We start from the raw sequence: 15,668 nt of genomic DNA on the forward strand, positions 1-15,668 counted from the left end.
CCATTTGAGAAGGAGTTGAATTGCAAACCAAGGCCTGCAATCACAGAGTCTGCCTTTGTGGCTTTTAATTTGTGGCCCAAATCTGAAACCACTCTTAGTTTTCCTGTACGTGGAGCCTTAAGGCCTTTTTGTTTTCTTTCCTGATGGGCTGTTACTCAGACCTCTTATCAAACCCGCTTTATGTAGCTTTGAAGACCACCCTGTTTCTTTGAGATGGCCTCAGGAGCCTCCCAAAGTAAACCTTTTATGTGACATAGAGCTTCTATTTTAAGTAAAACCATACAAATGTAATGTACACATTTCCAGAAAATAAGTCCAGCTATGTATTTTTATGTGATGATGATGACGATGGTGGTGAGGATGATGATGATAATGATGATGTGTGTGTTTATTTCTAAAGGTATATGTTGTCACTCTTAGGTGCAATCAGGTTTGTTAGAAATAGAAAATCCTCACAAATTAGTGATAAGACCGATTCATGAGTAGAGAAACATTTTATACAGAATTTAAGCAACTACATTCAAAGTACTGAAATTAAATTTGTAAAGGGATCTAATTAGTATTTTTTTTTAAAAAAAAACCTCCCAAAATTGAAAAATAAAGAAAAACACCAAAAACAGCCAAATCCTTCGAATCAGATGAAGTCTCAAGAGATGTCTCAGATACAAATAATTTCAGATATCAGACATCTTAAGCTTGTGAGAAAAAAAAAAAGGAACGTGCGTTAGTTCTTCCTCTGATGTCCACCTGGGAGCTCATGCATTCGCCCTAATTTAGAATCTGCTCCTCCTCTGTTCCATGATTGACGCCTTTCTCTCATTTCCCTCAGGCTTGACTCCTTCTGGGCTCACCAAGGCTGGCAGTATGGGGAGAAGCAGCAGCTGGTTTCAGCCTTCACAGCTCACATCTTCCCAGGACAGAGGTAGGACTTGTTTTATGTGAGTATCCTTGACAAAAGGGGCCTCAAAATAATTGCACTTATTGAAAACTAACTGACAATATGCTTGTTGAAATAGTGATGAACTGAAGACAAAATTACCTCTTAAAACTACCTTTAAAATCTTTCATCAGTTAAAAAGAAACAAGCTATTTTACTAACTTAACTATGTTTGAACTCAGTAAAAGAGTTTCCTCTTCGATTAAAACTATTTAAAGTTTCCCTTAAGATATCCACTGAACCTGGGACGTTTATGCTTAGAATGGTTTTTGCAAGTGGGTTGAACAACATAACCTCTATTACCCAAACTTAGCTTTGTGTTGCTGAAGTGAGACTCAGGAAAACAGATTCTACTGAGGAATCATCAGTGAGGCCCTTGAAGAGACAGCAGAATCACCAGATAGCTGTTGTGTAAGAGGATGAGCTGATGCTACCTCCCCTGCAGGGAGAGAAATGCTTCCATGAGGCATTCATATTGGAATGCAGTTTCGATGGTATGATGTACTTGGGAATGGCTAGGATTCCCAGATGGGCAACCCTGGCTATAATGGGGATAGCCAGGAGAGTCTTATTAGTCAGAATATCAAACACAAGCTCTCTTTCACCTGGGCATAGAAAGTAAAGCAGCCCCCTTCCCCTGCGCCGCCCCGGGAGTGCTGGGCTTTTTAACAGAATTGATACACAGAGATTGTAAGGATACTCATGTAACCATGAGTACCATGATTTTAAATACTGCAGAAATAAAGTCAGAAAAATGAACATCAGGAGAGACCTGTGTCCAAGAAAACTATCCACTTTTAGGAGCCCACGGAATAGTTAGAATGAATGGTAATGTTAATATGAAAATAAACTTTGGCAGGAAAAGAGGCCAAGAAGGAAAGGAACATGAAAATAACCTTTTTAGTTTCCTGGCAGTCTCTGAGGGGCATTGGACTGGTCCATGGAATCACAGCCCAGAGTCCAGCAATAATTTTATGATTTGTTGGAGACAACCTACTCACTTACCAAACCTAGAAAGATGGAAAGATTGACTAAGTGTGTCAACGTGTATTCTTTTGTAGGTCCTGAGTTATTGCCCTAATCTTCTCGAAGTTGTTTCACAGAGACAAGCATCTGGTGAGTTCATAATGTTAATGATAATAGCAATGATACTAGTAATAATAATGCTATTAACTACATTGCTAAGTGTACTAAACATTTTACAAATGTTGTCTTATTTAGTACACGCAACTTACTTACATAGGTAGTTTCCAGACGGGGGAACTGGGGTTCAAAAAAATTAAGCACTTGGCCAAGATCACACAGTTGATAAGTAGTGGAGCACAAGCTGGAAACCAAGACAAAACTGTGCTCTTAGCCTGCTGCCACAATAAATAGTAAAAAAAAAAAAAAAAAAAAAATAGAATGAGAAATTAGAGAACCTAAAATAACAGTACCTTTTTAAAAAATCGTAGCCCATAATTTGAGTGTGCATGAATCACACCTGCTCTCTGTGAGCCACAGAGTCCTCTCTCTTTTACTGTGTTTCCTCCATCCATCTTCTGTTCATATTTGAATTGAAACAGTTCTTACGTGGACAGTCAGAAACTTAAATCAGCTGAATGGTGTTTTCTACAAAGTCAGATATGGAAAGTTGCTAAAATATCAGTCCTTGGGACAGAGGTTTTAAGTGACTATAATTCTAGGAGTAAAACCAGTCACTCAGTAAATATTTGTTAAATGAATGAATGAGTCAATGAATAAATGAGTGAGGGTATTAGGTTCTTAGGAGAGGAGAGGTTCTTGGGAAGTAATCATTCATAATTATTTATTGTGTGTCTGCTGTGTACCATGAATGATGTTGCGGTGTCGCTGAAGGCGAAGTTCAGCAACTGATCACCACTCCTTCCTCAAGGTCCTCTCCAAAGCACAAGCTACTTGGCCAGCCTGGCTACTGAGTCCTACTGTAAACCCTCAGTCTTCTCCCTTGTAAAATAAGGGGTTTAATTGTTTGTTTTTATTGCTCCTTCTACTTATCATTTTTCTATGAGTATATGCTTCTAAATATCATTTTTAAACAAACATTTTTATTTTAGAATAGTTTTTGGTTTACAGAAAAATTGTTAGCTTAATACAGAAACTTCCTGTATACCCTATACCCAGTTTCCTCTATTATTTAACTCTTACATTAGTGTGGTCCATTTTTTATAATTAATAAATCTACATCAATACATTATTATTAACTAAAGTTCATGCTTTATTTATTTTTAGTTAGTTTTTACCTTTTTCTGTTGCAGGATCCCCTGCCCAGAACACCACATTACATTTAGTTGTAGTGTCTCTTCAGGCTCCTCAGTGTCTCCGAAATTCCCTGTTTTTGATGACTTTGATTGTTTTGAGGAATACTGGTGAAGTATTTTGTAGAATGTCTCTCAACTTAGATCTTTCTAATATTGGTCTTATGATTAAACTTGGGTTATGTGTTTGTAGAAAGAGGACCACAAAGTTAAAGTGCCGTTTCCATCACGTCATATCACACATGGACAAAAAAGTCAGGAACATGACTTAATCACTATTGATTTAACTTCAATCACCTGGCTCAAGTCGTTTTCGTTATGTGGCTCCACTGCACATTTACTCTTTTTCTCCCTCTTTCCATAGTACACTCTATGGAGGGAAGTCCCTATGCATGGTCCATATGTAAGGAGTGGGGAGTTATACTCTACCCCTTTGAGGGCAGAGTAACTACATAAATTTTTGGGAATTTTTCTTCACATGAAATTTGTCCATTGTTGCTTATTTATTTACTTGTATTAGGATGAACTCATGTATATTTATTCTATACTTTGGATTATTTTATACTTTGGATTAAAATATTCCTTGCTCAAACTGTCCCAGCTTTTGCCTTTAGAGGCTCCTTTCGTTGCCTCTTGTGTCTCTATGGCATGCCCCATCAAGGTCGTGGTTTTTGTTTTTGAGTACTTTCTTCCTTTCTGGCACTAAAAGATTGCTCCAGGCTCATCTTGTGTATTTCCTGTCCCAGTACTATAATCAGCCATTTCTCCAAGGAGCCCTAGTTCCTTTCATTGAAGAATAAATTAGAAACCAAGATCTGGGAGGTAGGTGTGCTCATTTGTACTGGTGTGTCATAGCTTCTCATTCCTCTCAGCTGACAGAGCAAGGAAATATACTGTGTATACCAACCTGTGTAAATACACGTATCTATAAATATTGCTATGCATAACTGTCTGTATCTATTATAACCTAAACATGAGTTTATACTGATAGCTCCAACTCTAATCCATTACTACATGAGTCATTTGAGCCTCCTCCTCTTGCTCATCTGTAACCTCCTGCTCCAGCAGTGGGAACCTAACTCCTACCATCAGCCACTTATTTAATCGTTCATTTCCAGTATACACATATAGCAGCATCAGAATTGTTAACACATACCTCATGGTAAACAATTTTATCAACTGGAATACAGTGTTTATATACAGCGTCTTTTACCTTTAGTTTGATAGACTCCACTCATTTCCAGAGTTACATAGGTCTGCAACTTCCCCCTCACTACACCTTTCAGTGAGGTTGTTTCATACATGAGTAATAAAGTTAGATTGTTTTGTCACATTCTGTTTTCATCCTGGGATTGTCCAACCTCCTAAATAATTGTTCATAATTTGCATGCATTAAGGTTCAGTCTTTGTGCTGAAAAGGTCTATGGGTTTTGACAAGTGCATAGTTTCTTGTACATACCATTATATTATGACACAGAATAGTCTCTCTGCCCTAAAATATCTCCGTGCTTTACCTATTCAAACCTCCCCTCCCTCCTACTCTGAACTCCTGGTAGCCATTGATCTTTTAACCATCTCTATAGTTTTACCCCTTCTAGAATGTCATATAATTGGAATCATGTAGTATGTAGCCATTACATACTGGCTTTTTTCACTTAGCAATATACATTTAAGATTCATCTATGTATTTTCATGGCTTGATAATTTATTTTTATCACTGAATAATATTCCATTGTATCGATATACTAGTTTGTTTATACTTTCACTTGTTGGAGGACATCTTAGTTGCTTACAGTTTTTGGAAATTAAGAACAGAAGTGCGCTCTGGGCATGGAGGCTCATGCCTGTAATCTCAGCACTTTGGGAGAATGAGATGGGCGGATCATCTGAGGTCAGGAGTTTGAGACCAGCCTGGCCAACATAGTGAAACCCTGTCTCTACTAAAAATACAAAAATTAGCCAGGCATGGTGGTACATGCCTGGGACCCCAGCTTCTCAGGACGCTGAGACAGAAGAATTGTTTGAACCTGGGAGGTGGAGGTTGCAGTGAGCTGAGATCGTGCCACTGTACTCCAGCCTGGGCGACAGAGCGAGATCCATCTCAAAAAAAAGAATAGAGGTGCTGGGGCTGGACACAGTGGTTCACACTTGTAATCCCAGCACTTTAGGAGGCCGAGGTGGGCAGGTCACCTGAGGTCAGGAGATTGAGACCAGCCTGACCAACATGGTGAAACCCCATCTCTACTAAAAATACGAAAAAAAAAAAAAAAATTAGCCGGGCATGTTGACAGGCACCCTGTAGTCCCAGCTACTGGAGAGGCTGAGGCAGGAGAATCACTTGAACTTGGGAGGTGGAGGTTGCAGTGAGCCGAGATAGCACCACTGCACTCCAGCCTGGGCAACAGAGTGAGACTTTGTCAAAAAAAAAAAAAAAAGAATAGGGGTGCTATAAACATTTGTATGCAGGTTTTGTGTGGACATAAGTTTTCAATATCTTTTTAACATTTATTTTTCAGGCCAATTAAAATCATAATTTGTAATAATCTAACCTTTATATGGCTTCTCAAATATAGCTACCTTAAAAATAATAAACACATTCATATAATAAATCCATCCAGAATCAGATACCATTTTATATAAAAGTGTGAACAATGAATCTGCAATTATTTTGTGGAATAAGATAACTTTAGGACAGTTTAGAAGTATTTCATTTAACATTCTTTGAAATTTGAGCAGACCTGTGGTCTGTGGAAGTTGTTTCTTTTACATTGCAAACAGGGAAATTTATAGGTGTTAAATTTGCTATAAAATTTTTCCTTTATTGATTCTTTACTAATAAAACATATTAAAAATTATATGTCTGGAAATCTAAATAGAAGCATTTTCAAATTGAAATAATAAAAACCACACAGTATTAGATAACTAAAACTTGCTCCCTTTATGTGAATACATATCAGATAGGACACATGAAATGCCAGGATATAGGCAATGATGATATTTTCTCTGGATATTTAATCTCTAAACACATGAACTATATTACATACAGTATAATCCTGTTGAAATATAACTTGTTATTCCAGAGGATTGGGTATGTGTTAGAGAGTCACCTCTGTCCACTGAAAGCTTAAAGCATAGTAACAATTCTACAAAAAAAACCACACCTTTCTATAACACTGTCTTCTATCAAACGACAATTTGATCAAATTAATCTTTGCCTTTAATACTAATATTCTAAATAAGCCTCCTTCTTTGGGGATGAATTAACAAAAATTGCCCCCAGATTGTTACCACCTTACAGAATTTTTACTCTGCTTCCTCACTCTATGTTAGTGACTTGTGTTGATTGGTCCAGGATGGCTCAAGTGTAAATATCTTGACATCAGAAAGATTTAACAATTTTAAGTGGTTTATTGTGTGTCTTAAGCTATCTTATGTCTATGGTTTATTTTATGTCTTAAGTTGCTTTATGTAAAATATTTGAGAAAATAGAGAAGGAGAAGTATCAGTGAGAATGAAGGGTTTAAGAATATCACATAAGTTCAATGTCTTTCCCCTCACCATAGAGATTTTGACCATTTTAGTGTGGGAAAATTAATGAGTCTGCCAGGCGCAATGACTCACGCCTGTAATCTCAGCACTTTGGGAGGCCGAGACGGGCGGATCACGAGGTCAGCAGATCGAAACTATCCTGGCTAACACGGTGAAACCCCGTCTCTACTAAAAATACAAAAAAAAATTAGCCCGGCGTGGTGGCGGGCGCCTGTGGTTGCAGCTACTCCGGAGGCTGAGGCAGGAGAATGGCGTGAACCCGGGAGGCGGAGCTTACAGTGAGCCGAGTTCGCCCCACTGCATCCAGCGTCTCAAAAAACAACAACAACAACAACAACAAAACAAACAAACAAAACAAAACAAAGACAAAAAAAAAAAGAATGAAAAGAAAGGAAAATTAATGAGTCTAAAGCTATCTCAGAAAATGATGGGATTTTCTTTCCCGACTTAAAAGGTTCTGAGATTTCTCCATTAGAATCCTGCCTCACTGAGAGGTGAGGACTTTTTAACCAATAAGCCTGGAGTTTTTAGGGCTTTAGTTTAGCATAATTCCTGGGAATGTGATTCTCCCTGAAGCAAATCACATGTTATGATGCATTAGATGGGAGCTTCTGTGGTAGACCATGTCCCTTTTAACATTATAACAGGGGAAATCTTCCTTCTACCTCTTTTTTCATACCCCTTCCCTATGTAACAGAGGGCCCCTTAGCTGCCTCTCCTGTTCTAGGATCTCTTTCTGTCCTTTGCTTTTCATCTTTCTCTCTCTTTCTCCATCTCTCTTCCTATCCTTTTGCTCCCATGAAACTATCTGTGCTATGCTCTGTATCCTTCCAGGTTGTGACTCATGTCCCATTTGAAGCTGGAGAAGCAGCAATATAGACTAAGACATGAATTCCCTGGATCTTCATTGGTAGTTCTCTGCATACTTTTTTTTTTTTTTTTTTTTTTTGAGACAGAGTCTCGCTCTGTCACCCACGCTGGAGTGCAATGGCGCAATCTCAGCTCACTGCAACCTCTGCCTCCCAGGCTGAAGTGATTCTCCTGCCTCAGCTTCCCGAGTGGCTGCGATTACAGGCATGCGCCACTATGCCCAGCTAATGTTTGTATTTTTAGTAGAGACAGGGTTTCACCATGTTGCCCAGGCTGGTCTTGAACTCCGGACCTCAAATGATTCATCTGCCTCGGCCTCCCAAAATGCTGGGATTACAGATGTGAGCCACTGCGTCTGGCCTCCCTGCATACTCTTAAGTATGCCAATATTAGGTGAGTGGATATACATGTCTCTGGAAAAAGAACATTCTGTGGTCTTACAATGGTTGTTCTTTTCAGTATCCTCCTGACATGGCAAAATAAACTTACCGAGTGCCAAAGATCCTCCAGGAGGAAAGGGATGAAGACCTGGGCTAGGGATCTCCATCCCATTTGAGATTCAACCTAGGTAAAACTTTCTAAAGGGCTAAGATAGCCCTGACTAAGGTCTCCCAAGAAGAGAGAGTCTGGCTCAGTGACAGTTTCAACTGAGCCTCGAGGTTTGTGGGGACAGCTTGTTCTAGATCCTGTGTGTAGCTGTGGTTAGAAGCCCAATTATACCCAGCCACTTTGGCAAAGCTGTCGTGTTTAGGGAACAGTGGCTGATTGTGTGAGTGTAAATCCAATAAGCTGTTGCCTTGGGAGTCCATATGCACAGTGCTACCCTGCTGCCTGCGCAGTGTTCCATAGCAGCAAGGCCAAGCAAGACAAGGACTCACTGAAGCCTGATGGAACCAGTTTTCAACAGTGACATTGTATAGAAGTGATGTTTAAAACCAGAACCTGTTAATGGACTGGTCACATGGACTTCTGAAAGAAGACTACTACCTTTGGACTAAGTTAATTCCCAGGTTTCTGTACAACAGAGAGAATGAAGGTTCCTTAAGAAAGTGAAACCAAATTACCTAGTATATGGAGGAATGGAGGCTTAAGCAAGGAATTGGAAAAATAAAGAGAGATGCCCAAATTTTTCATCCTAAACTGATACAGATCCATACAGATTATATTTAATATGCTAATTCACTATGAATCTCTAAGAGCTGAAGGGTTTGCTAAATTTGTTTGACTACTGAACTGTTTAAAAACTCAATATATCTCAAGAGACTGGATTCCAAGGAACACTTTATAATTATATAGTTATATATTAGTTATAATAGAAAAGTTATAATAGAAAATGATTCTCCAGTGACAGAATTTTAGATACTAGGTCATGACAAAGGAGTAGCACATGGGGAGCAGAGGCCCTTTCCTGGCACCCACCCATATAGTTGTTTGACTATCTCAGCGTAGACTAGTTCCATGGTTCTGTGCTGTTAATCATGTTGCTCTAGTGACTCTAACCCAAGGAGGGCAGAGTGTGCAGTGAGACAGTGCTGAGATGGGATTCCAACTTTCTCCTTAGCTCCATCTATCATTATTAGCCTTTGAATAATGCCCACCACCTGCAATTGCTCATTGGCTACATGAGAGTAGGGATTTCCTGTTTTATTGTCTTATGCATCCTCAGTGTCTAGAACTGTGCCAGACACCATTTAAGTATTCAATAACTATTTGTCAAATGAATGGACTTCTGATCTAACACTGTCCTGGCAAAGACACTAAAAGCCTAACTTAACCATTTCTTTTGTACAGTTTGTACCTTGTGGCTACAGAGATTCAGGAAGTATAAGAACAGTGATGACTTGGAACTACTGACTAGGTTTGGTGGGCCCAGTCCTCAGCAGCAAACAGTAAATAATGTTTTATTTGTAAATCAAGTAAAACTTATCTTTTCTCAGGTTAGATCAACCCAGAATTGGGGTCAGGGGTACAGCCATCTCAAACCACATCAGCTGAATCACCATCTCCCTAGTTCCACATTGCTCAATCTGAGGACAAATTGCAACATATTTAGCAACCTATATGGTGGCATATGTTTTATAAATAAATGTATTTCTATAAATCTGTATATAAATAAAAATTAAAAATATTTCCTTTCTATTCTTTAAACTAAACTATGTATCACGAAACTTTATAGTGTAATGTAGCTTACAAGGCAACATTTTCATCAAATCATTCTAATAATTTTTAAATCATTATCGATTTTTAGAAATTACTGGTATGGTCTTATGTTTGATAAGCTCTCACTAAACTAAATGCTGCTTGTCTCTAAGCTATAGTTGTACGGAGGAAACTGTACTAAATGCGTCCAGTGGCTTCTCCTTGTGTAGATGGTTATCAGGTGTGGGCCCGGGCACATGCCTCAGCAGGAGAGTGATTGAGTGGGGTGCCCATCGTATTTAGAATGCTAATGTTTCTCACGTCATCTGTACCCAGAGAACTTTTGCTTCTGCCCCATCTGCAACACTGTCACCAGCCCAACTTGTTCTGCTACTCCTGCCAACCCTGGACCCCTCCTGAGCAGCAAGTAGGCACTGCGCCTGTCCCAGCTTCCACCTTGGTCTTAGCTCATGCTGCCCAGTCCAGATGCACCAGTCCCAAGTCCCAAAACCGCCCATGCAGTGGCCACTGCATGATGTCATTTGGTGGCATGTGGTCTAACTTAAGCTACTTACCAACCATCAGGGCAGAATTTCCAATTTCAACCTGCAGTAACATCATGCCTGTGTGTACTGGCTGAATATCAGCCATGGCCCCGTCTCTTCTGAGTAGTTCTGCAAATCTCAAGGCCTTCTCTCATATTTATGTTCGAACAAGCCCATGAATGCCGTTTTCTTCTATCTCATGATCGCTACCATTTTTTCTTCTGTTTCTCTCCTCCATAAAATGGCTCCCATGTTGATGCATTGATTCCTGGAAGGAGCTTCTGTTTTGCTTTGCCTCTTAACATCACTCAAATGATGCTGCCCTGGCTGATACTCTGTTTCTGAGCTGAAGCAGGAGAAAATCCCCTCCGTTGGCCTGAGTGGCCCATGATCTCCAGCTCAAGGCTGCCTCATGCTCTTTGTGACTTACTCCTTGCTATAATCCAGAGTCTGTGGATGATCACATCAGAAAACAACGTCAGTTTACTGTTGCCTCCCACTGCTCACCATCTTCTGAATTAAGACTGCACATTCTGGCTCTTTGCCCCGGGTAATTTTTTTTCCCAATAACTTGGGAGCTTTGATTCCTAGTGGCTTAGGAGAGTTGTTCTCCACACAGCTGGGCACAAGAAGCAGCCAGTTGAGTGGGACCAAGGCATGAAGGCTGAAAACCTCACAGGTGAATTGGATCTGCATCCCAGGTTGAGAATCCAGTTTAGGAGTCTCTTTTGAGTCCTAAAGGAAATACTCAATTTCTCCCATCTGTCAGGCCCCTGCTACATCTACCAACATGTGCAATGGGATTAGTTCTTAAGAAATTCATATACAGCTTAGATTGTTGCTCAGAGACTCCTGCCACTCTGTGAACAACCACCCTTATGGATACTGATGCACAATTTCCTTTGGGTTGATCTCATAAGTTGCATTTCCAAAAAAAAAAAAAAAGAAAGAAAGAAAGAAAGAAAATAATAAGACCTCGACATCATAAGGAAACCACTTTTAGTTGCTCCATTTCCTGGAGCCTACAGCTGGCAAAATGCCTGGGACAAGATGTATTCAATTCAAGGCAAAGCAGAGTTGTTAGAAGAAGCAGATGGCCCACCTAAGGTGAAAAAATTACTTTCTTGTGAGGGTAGGCGGGGCAGTTTATTCACCTCTTCCTCTAGGAAGGTGAGAACGTGTGGAGACAAAATAAATAAAACACATTACAAGCTCCTTCCACAGATGCACAGAACAATTGGTGCTGAACATGGCTGCAGGAGGCATCTTCCAGCCTCCAGGAGGGCTGTAGGAGCTTGTCATGCATGCATTAAAGTGTCCCCAGAACTCGAAAACTATTCCATCAGAGGAGCTAGTAAGAACCAACGAGTCACTGACAACAGCAACCATCAGTAATCATCTCTGAGAGCTGGTAATGAACAGCAACAAAGATTGGGGATAGTTCAGCTACTTGGGAGGCTGAGGCAGGAGAATGGCGTGAACCCGGGAGGCGGAGCTTGCAGTGAGCTGAGATCCGGCCACTGCACTCCAGCCTGGGCGACAGAGCGAGACTCCGTCTCAAAAAAAAAAAAAAAAAAAAAAAAAAAAAAAAAAAAAAAAAAGGTTGGGGATAGTTAAGATGAGCCAGGTAAAAAGGGTCAGGAAAATGACTGAATAGATTACAAGGCAGCAGGAACTGTGATCCATCTGAAGAAAAAGGGGAATCGTGTGAGTGGAGGTGTGGCAGCTAGATAATCTGCACATATTGAGGTAAGGGGAGGCCAGGCAGTGAGAATTTGTTGTGATTCTCTAACACTTTCCAGAGGAGAGAGACACGTTTCTTGGTAGCTACTCCTGTTCAGATAATCTAGAAAGTACATTTCATTCAGAAGTCTTCTCCAGTATCTGGATGCTGCACCCCTTAAGGTTATGAAATGTTTTTGCTCTGAATCCTTGTTCACAAGCAACATTCTGATCATGAATTTGGTCTCCCAGGTACCTTGATAATGGGCAGAATGTGTCCAAGATTGAGGAAACAAGTTTGGAGATCCTTGGAAAGACTTATTCTGTATTAAATGTGGGTTTTATTTGAGAGTTTGGTTAGCACAGGTCAGTTTCAACCTAATCACCCAGCAACACAGACAAAATCCTCTCTTGGGACCTGCATGGCTGAGGGTCAGACCCCAGAACACTATGGCCACTCCTCTGTATTGCCATCCTGTGAGGCTCCACGGAGCAGCCTGGGCCTTCTTCCCTGACATTTGTGTCTGTTTAAATTTCACACAGTCAGTCCAGAAAGTCATCTCCCCACCAGTTTCTTTAAAATCAACAGAGGCTACTTCTAAGTAATGTTTTCTGTAATGCATCCTGGAGTCTCATAGCCCTGAACCTTAGGAAACGAGTTGCATCTCACACTCTGTAAGCATATACCCAAGTAGCAAACTTTCAGCTTCCTGCAGTGGTCCCTGCTGTCTTCTTTATCCTGATGAGGTGAGTCTTGGTGAGGCCACATGGTGACATACAGGGGATCCTTAAGCAAGGAGTGGGAAAGGAAAGGTTATGCTGCCACGCACAGCTCCAACCCCGAGTCCTCAGGCCCCATGATCATGTCCTTTGAATGGGGGGTGGCTTGGGTTAAATGAAGAAAGGGGTGGGTGTTCTCATCTACAAGAGCAGAACTAGAAGGGTGCTTCTTGTCAGCTGTGTTCACAGCAGCTGTGGCTGGGTGCACAGCTTTCCCCATTTTTCCACTGTTGAAAAGAGTGTGTGCTTGTGTGGCTGGTGCTGGCATTCTCATCCCTGACTCTTGTAAAGGTGCCACATCATCACTTCAAGCACTCTCTCTTAGTTTTCTCCTCCCTAGCGTGTGAATAGTTGACATTGTGCACTCCTTGGTGGGCACTACGCACTTGCTTGCTATAGGACACTTATTCACTGGTATTTTGGTAGCAAGTAGATTTTGCCTGTTTCCAGAATAAGAGGGAAGCAGCAATGACCCAGCTCTGGAAATTATCTACCAGGTTCACATTCCATATATTGCCCTATATCCCTTGAAAACAGCAAATTTATGTGCAAAATAAAAACATGAATATCGCATATTAATTTCTTCTTCCCCCTGTTTGGAGAGTTGGCAGAAGGACTAATAAAGATGACTAGTGTGAATAGTCTCTCAAAATAGTCATTTCATAAATTGAATAGGAGATGCATTCACTGCAGCTGAGATTTATGAAGGTTCGGTGAGGTGGCAAAACAGGGTTTGCAATTCAGGATTTTATTGCCCTTAGGGGCTGTGGCTAATCTGTTGTGAAGCAAGGTTTCAGTTGGGTAAAGATTGAGTAACTAGAACAGAGATGCATTGTGTAACCCCTGTTTCCTTTTTATTTCTTGCAGACCAGTGAATATCCTAAGTCCCAAACTGTATGCCAGCTTAGTAGATTTAATTTTTGAGTGTTTTGTATCATGACAGCTCAGCATTTCTTGCAAAAAGTGGCCATAGATAACCATGGCCATTATATCAGTCTCTGTGCTGATGCTGAATTTGTCTGACACTCACACAAGGGCCTCTAAATAACCTTTTCTTTAAAGGGAAAGAGAATCGGCATTTACCAATTACTTATTCTGTCGCCAAATGACCTTTATTTCTCATGGCAAATCTGTGACATTGGTATTACAGATATTTCACCTATCCTTGTTCTGGATAGGATTGAGGCTCAGAGAAATTAAATAGCTTGCTCAAGTTACTTAATTAAGAACCTTAGAAGCCTAAAACAAACATGATCTCTTCTGGTCAGTTTTATACAGGAGAAGTGAGGTTTCAGGATAAACCAGGCCTTTCTGCCTCAAATCTATTGCTCCTTCCACTGTGCTGTGTGGCTGCATGCACACCAGGAGTTGGAGAAATGCCATAGGGTTTTAAAGCACCACCAATAAAATCATGCGAAAGAAAACATATTTTGAAAAAAAAGGTTGATTGTCATATTGAAGCGCCCCACCGGCAAGTCTCTAGGAGGCCCCAGTAAGAGCAGCGTGTGTGTCCTGGGGTGTTTTGAGTACCTAGGAGGGCAGGGGACAGCAGTCTCCCCTCCCGCAGTGTAGATGAGCCGGGCAGGGATAGCAGCAATGCTGCCCCCGAAGTCATCTGCCATCTTCCAGTCAGTGGCCATAACGTTTTCCTAGTAATCTGAGTGTCATCTCTTACAATGTCTTATCCTGCTGAAAGCCTCTTTATTTAAACATTTGCCAATTGGAAGGGATTATGTCCCGACAACGACTTCCTCATTTCCATGCTCACTCACAGCTCAGACGCCTGTGCAGGGATCCTGTCTGCCATAAGAGCCTCCCAAACGATGCTCCCCGCTGCCAGCCACTCCTTGCGCCCATCTTGTGGCTGCTAGATATATCGTCCTACAGCACAGCTCTGATGATCTCATACCTCTGTTCAAAAGGAAGGAATTTTCCAAATTTCAAAGTCCAGTGCCAGGCGTGGTGGCGCGCCTGTGGTCCAGGTGACTGAGGAGGCTGCGGTGGGAGGATCGCTTAAGCCCAGGAGCTGCAGGCTGCAGGGATCTATGATTGCGTCACTGCACTCCAGTCTGGGCAACAGAGTGGGACCCCATCTCTTAAAAATAATCAAAATAAATTATTTTAATTGTAAAAGTCTGAAACCAAATTTCAAAGTCAAACCTAGAAAGCGTCTAGTGCCATCCCCAGGCTCCTGGAGCCCTCTCCCTTAGTGTGACGGCCTAGGACTAGAGTTCTTGCTTTGTTTTTGGAAGCCATTTCCTCAGAGTGATGGTTTCTGAGGAACCATCAGCTTCAAGAGTTCTGCTTTATAAGATTATACACATAAGAAGAAAATATAAATAGCCTAGAACTCTCCAGATTTCATCACATCATCACACCCCCCCACACACACAATCACATCATCACACACACACCACATACACACACCAGACCACACACACAATCACATCATCACACACAACACACAAAATCACATCATCACACGCAACACACACACACACACACACACACACACACACACACACCCCCACACACAGAGCCTATGTCTTTTTCCATTTAGTTGTTATCTAGCGCCACCTGGTGTTAAAACTAAACAGCACCTCCGGAGAAAAAACAATCTACAGGCATGTTTTATCCCAAATTGAGGATCTTTAGCACTGGAAGGAACTTTAGCGATCATTTAGACAGCTGCCTCATTTTATAGACTAGGAATATATGCAGAATTTAGAAACAGAATTGAATCCATAGTTCTTGAATTCCAGGCTCCTCAATTTTCCAGCATGCCCCAGTTGCCTCCTTAGCCTCCAAAGGAATTGGGCTAGAGTGATACCACCTTTGGAAAAAGACAAA

The 15,668-nt window shown here is 41.0% G+C and overlaps 1 long non-coding RNA gene across 2 annotated transcripts in view; it reads right to left on the bottom strand.

Annotated features, from left to right (window-relative positions):
- The window catches only part of LOC696638 (scrapie-responsive protein 1), a 136,409-nt gene that overhangs the window by 13,775 nt on the left and 106,966 nt on the right, over positions 1 to 15,668 (bottom strand). Inside the window, exons 2-3 of one of the 2 annotated variants that reach the window (XR_013417587.1) lie at positions 15,396 to 15,651; positions 14,728 to 14,913 (exon numbers count right to left, since the gene is read on the bottom strand). The exons of the other annotated variant lie outside the window; for it this stretch is intronic. This is a non-coding gene — a long non-coding RNA (scrapie-responsive protein 1). The remainder of the gene's footprint in view (positions 1 to 14,727; positions 14,914 to 15,395; positions 15,652 to 15,668) is intronic. 2 annotated transcript variants of the gene reach the window in all.

This window comes from Macaca mulatta, chromosome 5, assembly GCF_049350105.2.
Source record: "Macaca mulatta isolate MMU2019108-1 chromosome 5, T2T-MMU8v2.0, whole genome shotgun sequence".
In the NCBI taxonomy this organism is placed as follows: Eukaryota; Metazoa; Chordata; class Mammalia; order Primates; family Cercopithecidae; genus Macaca; species Macaca mulatta.